Source organism: Equus asinus, chromosome 20 (assembly GCF_041296235.1).
Source record: "Equus asinus isolate D_3611 breed Donkey chromosome 20, EquAss-T2T_v2, whole genome shotgun sequence".
NCBI lineage: Eukaryota > Metazoa > Chordata > Mammalia > Perissodactyla > Equidae > Equus > Equus asinus.
In genome coordinates, this window is record NC_091809.1 from 109,740,342 (window position 1) to 109,752,773 (window position 12,432).

General features: G+C 33.6%; 1 non-coding gene across 1 annotated transcript; it reads right to left on the bottom strand.

Annotated features, from left to right (window-relative positions):
- Positions 1–7,394: 7,394 nt before the first annotated feature.
- On the bottom strand, positions 7,395–7,501 carry LOC123279186 (U6 spliceosomal RNA). The gene has a single exon (XR_006517105.1). It is a non-coding gene; the product is annotated as a U6 spliceosomal RNA (small nuclear RNA).
- Positions 7,502–12,432: the final 4,931 nt, after the last annotated feature.

Below are 12,432 nucleotides of genomic sequence, written 5' to 3' on the forward strand. Positions count from 1 at the left end.
TAACAGTAGATAGAGCAATTGTGACCTGAAATTAGTAACCTAGAATCCCTTCTGCTGCTCAGAGGGACAACAGACAAAAACGAACAAAGGTCTCGGGATCTTGGGATGAGAGACTCCAGCTGACTATAATAACCTGATGAGATATCTGAGAAAAATAGCTCTTTCTCTGCCTTTTCCTCAGACTACACTCCAAACCTGGGTTCCACTGATCAACGCTCTCTTCTCAGTATCCAGTAAAAACTGGTTAAACCATCAAACAAGACTCTTGACTGTACCTGGTGTGGTAGCCCGGGATCAAACTCTCCTCTTGCCTAATCCTTCCTTCCCTAGTCAATGGGAACACGCTTGGATTTCAACATGATTTGTAACCCCCAGTGGGATGTTTGCTTTTAGGTATCCCTAAATGTATACAGTCAAAATCAGTCTTATCTTATCAGTAGGTGTCTCCAGCGTTTGTGCAAGAATTATGAGGACATGAGCTGCCCTCAAAGGATCTTTCAGCCAGGGTCAAAGCTTAGAATTACCTTCTCCCCACCCAACTGTCCTACAGGCAAGTGTTCTATTTCAGTAGCTCCTAGAATTGTAACAATGCCTGAAGTAAATTGGTGATTCCATGTTTTTTCCTGTAGACATTTACTAGCATCTTGTGTACTACATGTGAAGCACTGTGCTGGTACAGTTGGGAGTTCAAAAGGAATAAGACCAAAGTTTTGACCTTAAATTAGAATCAGGTGAAGATATGATGTGGAAGCACCTTCTAGCTCTCAAAGAGGGTCTAGCTGTTGATTAAGTGGGAGTATGGTACTTGTTAGCCTTGAGGATCCAAACTAACTCATCTTAAGTTATAGACTACTTCTCAGTCCTGCCTGTTGGCATGATGCATGGATTCATGACACAGTTGTCTTATTGAGCACCTACTTATTCATTCACTTATTTATTTGTTTAAGAAATGTTTATTGGGTGTCTGTTATGTGCCAGACACTGTACTAGTCTCTGGGGATACAGCGATGAAAAAAATAGAGAAAAATCCCTACCCTATGTTTTCATTACAGTGAGAGAAGACATATGATAAAATGAAGAAGTTAAATACAATACATTAAATGGAAAAAAAGCTATGGAGAAAAATAAGGCAAGAAAGTGGGAGAGCAAGTGTGTGTTTGTGTATATGTGTGTTTGTGTGTGTGTGTTAGGGGCAGTAATTTTAAATAAGATGGTGACAGACACTGCATTAGATTTTGGAGAAAAGTAATAAATGAGACAGACATGCTTGTGGAACATACAGACTGGTGGAGAGGAAAGTTAATTATATGAAATTGTGGTATTAGGGTAGGAGGTACATATGAGGCTATGGGTGAGGGCACAGGGCAAGGGGGGCCTGAGTAGTCTAGGGGGTCAAGAAAGGTTTTATGAGTGAATTGATATGAAAATTGAGACCAAAATGTAAAATGAGCCCCAGGAGAAATGAACTGGGTTGTGGGTCAGCACAGGAAAAAGTGGGTTCAAACAAGCAGAAGGAAGTGAGAACTTGGTGCATTCAAGGAACTGAAAATTTAAGATGACTGAGGTATGCATTGGAGGGAGGAGAGTGACATGAAATGAGTCTCCAGAAGTAAGCACTGGTCATATCACAAAGGCATTGAATGCCACGTGAAGAAACTTGGGCTTTGTTCTAACAACATACAGAAACCATTAAAAGTCTTTAGAGGTTTGGAAAGGACTTAAGCTTTGTTCTCAGGGGCCTGTAGGAAGGCAGGATGAGGATGGAGCTGTGTTCGTTCTGCCTCTAGATCTTGACGGCCACTTACCTCTGTTCTTTGAGTCAACTCATTAGTTTGTCTTTCAACTGTAAAGTACATTAATCTGTGACCTACACATTTACTTATTCACTCATTTTTTCCACAACTGGTGTATAATGTTGGTAACTTGCATCCTGGTCATGTCCAAATAAAACTTTTTATTTCAAATGTCTGATAAGATGTGTTCCTCTTAGGATAAATAACTAAAGGCCAGTGAAAAATTCAGGGTGAACAATGCCAAGCTCAGGACTGCAATTTTAATTTTAACTCCCTTGAGCCTTTATTACATTTGATTACCTTGCTGTACATTTACAAAACACAACAAGAAAATAATTATTTCATAATTAGCTCCCTTGGCATATTACATATTATTCATTTTCCAAAAGTATAATACCTGTGTGTCATTCTTAAGAACGTTCCATAACATAGACGTGAACCTTTCTAGTTGGAGGGGTCCACAGGCATCAAAATTATTATATGGATGAGGGCATTGCCGACTTGAGAGGGAAAAATCACTTATACTGTTTGACAAAGTTTATGTATAGTATTATTTCTTTTATTTTATATGTGTTATATGATTTTTACGTTTTGTATATTTTAATAAATTGTTCTTTTAAAAAAAGTTAATACAAATATATGGTGCAGAAATGCAAAAGTTGTAAAAGGGTATACAATTAAGTCTCTCTTTCTTCCCTTCTCCCAGCCCACACTATTTCCCTCCCCTGATGCGATTTTTATGTAATCTGTCCGGATATGTTTTATGTATGTATATGCAAACACATATTAAATATGTATATCTATTATAAGACATAAATTTTTAGCATTCTCTACATATTTTTCTCCACCTTGCTTTATCACTGAACAATGTTTTCTTGATATCATTCCATATGGATATACAGAAAGAGCTGCTTCATTCTTTTTAATAGTTATGTAGTACTCCATTACATGGATGTGCTCTCATTAATTGAATTAATCCACTGTCTCAGAGATTTTATTTTTTCCAAGTATTTTCATGACAAAAATATTTCAATAAATACCATTCATATAATATCCTTTTTACCACATGGGATTCTATGAATAGGGTATTCCTAAAGATGGAAGTGCTGGTTCAGAGAGAAAATAAATTTTGAAAATTTTAATGACTGTTGACAAGCTACCTATATGATGCTGTTTATTTCCATTAGCAATTAATGAGAGCACTGGTTTTCCCACACGCTGTTCAACACAATGCCTTATTGAACTATTTGATCTTTGCCAAGAACCTAAATGGTAATTCACCATTGGTTTATCTTACATTTCTCTTTTTATGGGTAAAGACGAGTATATTTGCATATATTTAAGATTTATTTGGATATCCTTTTCTGTGAACTGTCTGTTAATAGCATTTGACTATTTTTTCCTGTTGGATTGTTATTTTTTATATTGATTTGTAGGCATTATTTATATATTAAGTAACTGAAACCTTTGTGATATGAGCTGCAAATTTTTTTCCCCAGTTTGCAGTTTAACTTATAACTTTGGTTAAGGTATTTGTTTTTATTAAGTACATTTTTAAAAGTGTAGTAAAAACTCATCACTCTTTTTTATTGCCTCTGGGCTTATGTATTTTATATAGAAGGACTTTTCCTGCTCTGAGATTATTTTAAAAATCTCATGTTTTATTCTAGAGTTTATGAATTAATATTGTACAATAAAACATTTGATATAAAGATATATTTTCTAAAATTGATATACAAATCTGTTATTTGTCTTCAATGTGGCTACATATTTGTCCCAACACCATTTTCTGAATAATGCAATTTTTGTCCTCTTATTTGAAACACCATCTTCATTACAAACTAAACTTCTAAATAGGTTTGAGTCTATATCTGGACTTTCTATTATGTTCCATTGATCTGTGTCTATTCATGTGCCATTATTGTACTATTTCAATTATTGTAGTTCCAAAATATATTCATAGCTGATAGGTCTAATTCCTTTTCATTGGTCTTCATTTTCAGAGTTATTTTTGACAAAATTTGTTGGTTTATTTTTTTCATAGGAACTTTAGAATCTATATAGTTCCAAAAACTCCTGGTATCTTTTGATGATTTTATAAAATTTATAGATTTATTTAAAGAGATTTAGCATCATTTTAATATTGAGTGTTTCTGTGCAAGAAGAGAGGATGTTTTTGCCTTTTTTGAGTCTTATTTTGTGTAAAACAGATCAAGGACTGGTTCTGGTCTGCAGTGAGATAAGAAGAAAAATTAAGAGCAAACATTTAGAAACTTTCAGAGCAATTTGACATGTTTGTGACATCCGTTGTGGTTGTGACAGTCTTTCAGAAATTTATTTTTATTGTATTTTAAAAAATTATCTAACCATGATAAATTGAAAATAAAAAAGATTGATGTTTCTCCAAGACAATTTGAGAAGCACTGCTGAAAAGCACAATAGTAGTTTTTGTGGTTATTATTGTTTGAGGATTAATTTGATTATATGTATGCATATACATGCTGATACATGAATGCATAAATATAATCATATCCGTGTTCCTTGTAAGTTTTTTTCCTTAATTTTTTTCCTATTTGCTTTGCTCTTTTTCCTCTTTTTTGTCTCTGTTAATTCACAGCCTCTCTCCACTTCAAATAACGCATATCAACAATTCATTATATATTCTTCTATATTTTATCTAGAAAAATGTTAAATAATAGTGGGCAAAATTTCTTTTCCCTGAAGTTTAAGGAGAATACTGCTAGAGCTTCACCAGTAAATGTGATCCTTGTTTTGGGAATACGATACATATATTTATCATTTAAGACAGTATACTGCTATTCCTTTTTTATTAAATTAAAAAATATATATTTTAAAGATTATCAAATATATTTTTAGCATCTTTGGTGATGTTTTTATTATATTCCTTTTAAATGTATCAATATGGTGAATTACATAATCAGATTTCCTAACTCTTGTCCATCTTTTCTTTCCTGGGATAAATTGCATCTTGTTGATCATGATTTATTAAACACTTTCTCTCCAGCTTTCTTGAGATATAATTGACATATAACTGTGTAAGTTTAAGATGCACAATGTGATGATTTGGTACACATATATATTGTGAAATGAATACAACAATAAGGTTAGTTAGCACATCCTTCACTTCACGAAATTACCATGTTTTTGTTTTGTTGTCATTATGGTGAGAACATTTAAGACCTACTTTCTTAGCAACTTTCAAGTATACAATACAGTATCGTATCGTCTTGAGAATTTTTGCATCTCTGTTCGTCAGTTATATTTGCTTATAGTTTTATTTCCTTATATTGTCCTTATCTGGCTTTGGTATGAAGGTAATGCTGGCCTTGTAAAGTTAGTTTTGCAGTGTTTGCACCTCTTAAACTTTTGGGAAGACTTTGAGAATGATTGGCATTAATTCTTCTTTAAATATTTGGTAGAATTCACCAATGAAGCCATATGGTCCTGGACTTCCATTTGTTGGGAGGTTTTTGATTACTGATTTAACTTTTTTACTCATTTGTTATTAGTATGTTCAGCTTTTCTATTTCTTCATGAGTCAATCTTGGTAGGTTGTATGTTTCTAGGAATTTATACATTTCTTCCAGGTTATCCAATTTATTGATGTTTGGTTGCTCATAGCAGTCTCCGATGAACTTTTGTCTTAGTGTGGTATCAGTTGTAATATCTCCTATTTCATATCTAATTTTATTTATTTGAATCCTCTCTCTTTTTCTCTTGGCAGGTCTAGCTAAAGGCTCATCAATTTCATTTATCTTTTCAAAAATCCAACTCTTAGATTAGTTGATCTTTTCTACTGTTTTTCTATTATCTATTTCATTTATTTCTTCTTTGTTATATCCTTTCTTCTACTAACTTTGGACTTAGATTGTTCTTTTTCTATTTCCTTGAGATGTAAAGTTAGGTTGTTTATGAGATCTTTCTTTTTCTTAATGTCGGCATTTACCAATATAAACTTCCCTCTTAGAATTGCTTTTGCCACATCCCATAAGTTTTGGTATGTTGTGTTTCTATTTTCATTAGTTTTAAAATATTTTTTGATTTCCTTTTTGATTTCTTCTTTGACCCATTGGTTGTTCAGGAGTGTATTGTTTAATTTTCACATATTTTTGAATTTTCCTGTTTTCCTCCTATTATTGACTTCTAGTGTCAAACTACTATGGTCAGAAAAGATATTTGATATGATTTTCAATCTTTTTAAATTTGCTGAAACTTGTTTTGTGACTTAACATGTGATCTATCCTGGAAAATGTTCCATGTGCACTTGAAAAAAATGTGTATTCTGCTGCTGTTGGATGGAAGGTTCTGTATATGTCCGTTAGGTCTGTTTGGTCTGAAGCATAGTTCAGGTCCAATGTTTTCCTATTGATTTTCTATCTGGATGACATATTCATTGTTGAAAGTAGGATATCGAAATCCCTCACTATGATTGTATTGTCATCTATTTCTCTCTTCAGAACTGTTAGTATTTGCTTGACATATTTAGGTTCTCTGATTATACATATTATTTAAAATATATATAATTTTTATAGACTCATGAGGAATTGTCCCCTTTATCATTATATAATGACCTTCTTTGTCTCTTTTGCAGTTTTGACTTAAAGACTTTTCTGTCTGATATAGGTATAGCTATCCTTGCTCTCATTTGGTTTCCATTAGAACGGAACATCTTTTTCCATCCCTTCACTTGGAGCCTTTTTGTGTCCTTAAAGTTGAAGTGAGTCTCTTGTAGGCAGCATATAGTTGGGTCTTGCATTTTTATCCATTTGGTCAATCTATGCCTTTTGATTGTAGAATTTAATTCAATTATACTTAAAATAATTATTGATAGGTAAAGACTTACTAATGCCATTTTATGAACTGTTTTCTGGCTGTTCTGTAGTTCCTTTGCTGCATTCTTCGTCTCCTGCTGTCTTCCTTTGTGAATTGGTGATTTCCATAGTGTTTTGTTTTGATTCTTTTCTCTTTATCTTGTGTGTATTTACTGTAGGTTTTTGCTTATGGTTACCCTGAGGATTACATACAATATCTATAGATATAACAATCTATTTTAAGCTGATGGTAGCTTAACTTTGATTGCATACAAAAACTCTACCTTTTTACTTCCCCTCCATGTTTTATGTTTTTGATGTTAAAATTTACATCTCTTTACACTATGTATCCATTAATAAATCATTGTAGCTCTTTTTAATAGTCTATCCTTTAACCTCTACACTCGAGTTAAGTGGTTAATCCATCATTATATTACAGTATTAGAGGATTCTTAATGACTACATACTAACCTTTACCAGTGTGTTTTATATTTTCATATGTTTTCACACTACTAATTAGAGTCTTTACATTTCAACTTGAAGAACTCCTTTCAGAATTTCTCATAAGGCAGGTCTAGCATTGATGATCCGCCTCAGCTTTTGCTTGTCTGGAAAAGTCTTTATCTCTCCTTCATTCTTTCTGGATAAAGTATTGTTGATTGGCAGGTTTTTCTTTCAGCACTTTGAATGTATCATCCCACTCTCTCCTGGCCTGCAAGGTTTCTGCTGAAAGATCCACTGACAGCCTTATGAAGTTCCCTTCTAAGTGAAAACTATGGATAACTTCACAAATTTGCATGTCAGCCTCATGTAGGGGCCATGTTAATCTTCTCTGTATCATTCCAGTTTTATTATATGTGCTGCTGAAATGAGCACTGTGTTAATCTTTTAATGTTCTGTTGGATTCTGTTTGTCAGCACTCTAAGACTTTTATATTGACATTAACAGATGATTTCTCTTGTAGTTGTCTTTTTGTGGTCTTGATATTAATGTAATGCTAGTTTCATAAAGAGAAAATTGATGATGTGTCACTTCTTTCTCTATGTTCTGGAAATGGCTTTGGAATTAATGTTCTTTAAATAATTGGTGCAATTCTTCTGTATAACCTCCTAGCCCTGATTTGTAGGAGTGTGTAGGAGGTGGTGTTGCTCTTTGACACTTCTGTTTTCCCATGGCATTAAGTATGGAATCAGTTTCGGTAATTATTTTTCCCTGGAAAATTATCTATGTTTTAAAATTTACTTAAATTTAGTTTATAAGTTAGTCTCTTATGACTTTAATTTTCTCTTTATTTATGGTTTTCTCACATTATTTATATTACACATTTGTGTTTGCTCTATTTTTCTATTAGGTTAGAGAAAGGTTTCTTTTTTGGGTTTTTTTGGAATATTTTGAGGGTTTTTGGAAACCAATACATAAGCAATTTGTGAGTGTGTGTGTGTGGGATTATTCCATGAGCACTTAAGATGAGGCCTTTGTTTTAAGGTCACATAAATTTTTCACATCTGCATATGTGCTCTGTTATTGATCATCTACTATTTTACTTATATTTTATCTCATTGATCTATCTCAAACAGAGGTAAATTAAATTTTCCTACTCTAATCTTCTTAGTATTTCTTGAGTTTTTATTTTGTTTATCTTGATTCTATGTTGTTTAATAAATATTTAAAACCCTTGGAAACTGTACTGTTTACCATTTCACAGAAACCTTCTTTGACTTACTTGTTACTCTTCACCGTGAACTCAAATTTGACTTATACTAAGGGTAACCCGTGCTTGGTTTGGTTTGTATTTTCTACATACGCTATTTATTTTCCATCATTCTGGGTTGCTTTGTCTTAGGTGACTGTCTCAGAGGCAGCTTGGGGCCGGCTTCTGTGTGGTTTCAAAGCCAGGCCTGGGTTCTATGCTAGGAAGTATTTAAACCTGACTTCCCCATGGCAGAGTGTTGGCTGTGAGGGAGTTCTTGAAGCCTTTCTTTCACCCAAGTCCAGAGACACTAGCAGCTGTGGTCACAGAGTATCTACCCTCCACTCTGTTGAGACAGTTTTGGGCAAATGGTGGGAGCAGATAGGAGTTTTCCTTCAGCCATCTCTCTGTTCCTTAGTGTGGTGCCAAATGGTGTGTTGTGAGGACTTCACTGCTGCCTGATGTTTCATTTCCGCTGTGTAAAACAAGGAGTCATTAGCTATGTTCCCTCACAGTGTGTCATCTACTTTGGAGAATTATGTTCTGATGCCTTTTTTTTTCCCTGAAATCTGCAGCTGCAGATAATTTTCTTACCTGTCTGACATTCACTGCATTTACAACCCTTTTTCATATATTGAGGGTTAGAAATTTGTTTTAGTTTCATTAAAGACACAATTTGCAATTCTATTTCTTCCTCTTAGTTTTCCCTAAGATGATTCTTAGGGACAATACAGCATGATATTTATATCACATTTTATAAACTCAGAGTTAATCATCACCTTTTGATGTTAATCTTACTTAATTTAAATTGTTGTCTTGCTGGCATGAATTTTATTTTCAAAAGATTTTCCTCTCAGACTAATGTTTTCCTCTTTTCTCATTGAATACTGAAGGATAGGGAAATGTAAATTTTGCATTCTTTTTTTCAGTGAGGTGAAGAGTATAGGTTCTCTTGTAATGTTTTCTTTTATTCAAGTTTAGGTCTTCATCTTTAGATTTATTTCACTCATCATTTTAACTGATATCAGCAGATCTCAGAACTATCTGAAAATTACTACCTCAGACTTCAAAGAGGAAAATAGTGTTTCTAAAAAATGGATTAATTCTGTATAGTGTATTTGGAGAGAGAAGGAAAATAATGAAGAATGCCCATGTCATGAAGCTCTATTTTAGTAAAGCAATAGCGTCTATATTAATGTATTTTTCTATCAGAATATGTAGTATATCATTGTGTGAGTAACATAGTATTGAACTTCAGTTGAAAACTAAAGTGGAAATTAGAACAAACCTTCGCATAAATGCTCTTTCTTTTTCAGAGAGGCTAGGAAATAATTTGAGAAACAAGAGCATCAAGAGATGATTACTTCCTTTTGTGGGAGAACCTTGACTTATGCACTTTTGCAGATATGTTTTGTAATGCTATCTGACCAACCCCAGAGAACCCCAAAATCCAAAAGCCCTTGCAATTTTTCACATATAAAGTGAAGTTTTGGTAAAATATACAGGGGAAAAACTGGCAGAGGTTCACAGACATCTTCTAAGCATCTAATTCACCTTGGAGAATCAAAACATTTGATTTGAATTCAAAATTTAGAGACATTCTGATTGCTCTGGAAAATCTTTTTGGATTACAAAAGGGGTTGTCTATGCATAGATGCGACAATTATTGTCTCTTTTGGTATTCTAATTTTACTCATTCTTTACCATACTAAGGAGGTAGAAGGGACCTTATTTCATGAATTGTAATTCTTAAGCTACACCTAAGTAAAGAACCCAGTTGATACCTGGGACCAAATGGTTTACTGTACAACTGACTCAAAGTTGGATCTTTCAAACCATGGAAAGCATCATTGAACCCAAATTGGGGAGCTCGCCTACATGCTGATTAAATGCTGTAAGTAGCTCTGAAAATCAAGCCTGCGAACATGGAGAGCAATCAGTCCACTCATAATTACAGTGTCACTGAATTCTAGTAATTTATGGGAAAGGAAAACAAATCTAGTTACTCATCCTCTTCGTGAATGAAATGTGCTCTGCACTACAAATGCAAATTATTATCTCTCATCTAAATCATTGGCTTAATGATATTCTATTTCCCAATCTCATCCTCATGTCACTGACAATGAACAGGCTTAATCTAATGATTAAAAAGTGTTTTCAGTTGAATTTGAGCTGGAGTTTATTTCAGAGTTATGTGCTTTAAAATATATAAAACAAGGAGTTTTGGTTTTTGTATTTCTCTAAGAGAATATTAAAAAAATAAATGTTTCTATACTTTCTTTTCAAGAGGATTTATACATATATACATATTAGTTCCTGCCTAGAGAGCTCAAAATCTATTTCAGAAAGCCAATATATAATGAGAGCCTATTGGACAACTACACAAGAGATCAATAAAAATTCAAAAGTTCGTTATAAGTTCCAAGAGAATACATTAAAACTTTTTTTATGGAACATTTGGGGAATGTTCTCCTAAAAATTGTAAGTGATGTTTATTATTTTAACTACTGAAGTAGTCTAAATTTTATAATATTTTGATGGTATTCTAGCTGAAGTGTTATATACATACCTCTCCCTTAACTTGTAACCATATCAATAACCATAAGTTACATTTTCCTTGGTGATTCAAAAGTATGGTTGCAAATGTCAATTGCTATAAAACAGGGAGAGATACAGTCTTTTCATTTAGTGGCTCCTAATGAAAATTTTTTAGGGGGGGTCTTTTTTTTTACTGTTTTTATGTCTTCTCTTGTGCTACTTAGGGATTTTCTACTCGTTCTTCTTTGGACTAGGAAATAAGGTATGGTGTGGGAGTGGATTTGTAGATATGAATGTGTGAGTATGTGTTTGTGTGTGTGTGTATTGTGTATGTCTGGTTGTGTGTGTTGGATTACTTTAGTTCAAGGAAACAAAACACTTGTCATACCTAAAAGGCTAGAGGATTTTTCATTATGATGCATGTGGAAGTAACAGAGGCAGAAATGTCTCCCAGATGATCATGCCTAAGGGAATGATTGTTACAGCAACAATCGTGGAATAAAAGCAGACTAGAAAGTGGCTTGGGAACCAGAAAGTCATTTAGGATACAAAGCAATTCTGAGGACTAGGCTGTCTTATCACCTTCTCTTCCACAGAACTGCTGACAAGAACTTGGCCCATTTGATCCATCACCTGCTCTCTTCTTTTTTCATTTGTCTCAACAACTCATGAAAGTTTCAATTAGTTCACTTAGTTGCTATGACTTAAGTGGAACTTTATTCCCAGCCATTTTAGAAGTCCCTGGCAAACCTATGAATTGGCTACTTACAAGGCCAGTTATATTTGTTGCCAACTTATCTATTCATTGCAATAGAACCCCTTAGAAAGGGAGATTTGAGTACTATTAGATACCATGAGTTTTGGCCAGTCTAAATTTCATACAAACCAGTTACTTATCACTGTGTTTAACATAAGGCTAAGTGCGCTTAGAGTAAAGCTCTAAGGAAATGGAATCTTGTATCTACAGTAAACGTGTTTTGTAAGTGTACATTTTGACTCTTCAGTGTCTTTCTTTTTCCCTATAAAGTTGATACTCCTTTTCTATACTTTACAGCATATTTCATAATCTATCTTATGTTAATTTTTTATGAATATATAACTTTACTTCTTAAATGGTCAATCCACGTTCCCCACAATGCCTAATGAACTCCCTTTCTTAAAATCGACAATGAATATATATTAATCAGTTAGAAGTAAACTGAAGAAAGGTGCTACTAACTACGGTTGTCAAAGACAAGTTATAAACAATCTGTGCTATAAAGTCAGATGAGAGAAATATCCCTTGGAACTGAAATGATTGGGCAAGCTTTATGGAAAATGTGAACAGATAAGGTGGTTATATAATCAGAAGTGATAAGGCTTTTGTTTTAGAAATGACCATCATTGTCACTGCCATCATCACCTGCAAGTGTTAATTCTTATTCAATATTTATTCTTGTTTCGATTCAAGATGTTTGATACTTGAAGGCAGATAAGTAAATTCATATGCAGAAAACTATGCAAAGAAGACAGCATATCAATCTGGTCATTTTCCCTCTAGAATATGAGCCACTACATTAATAGGCTGAGGATATGTATA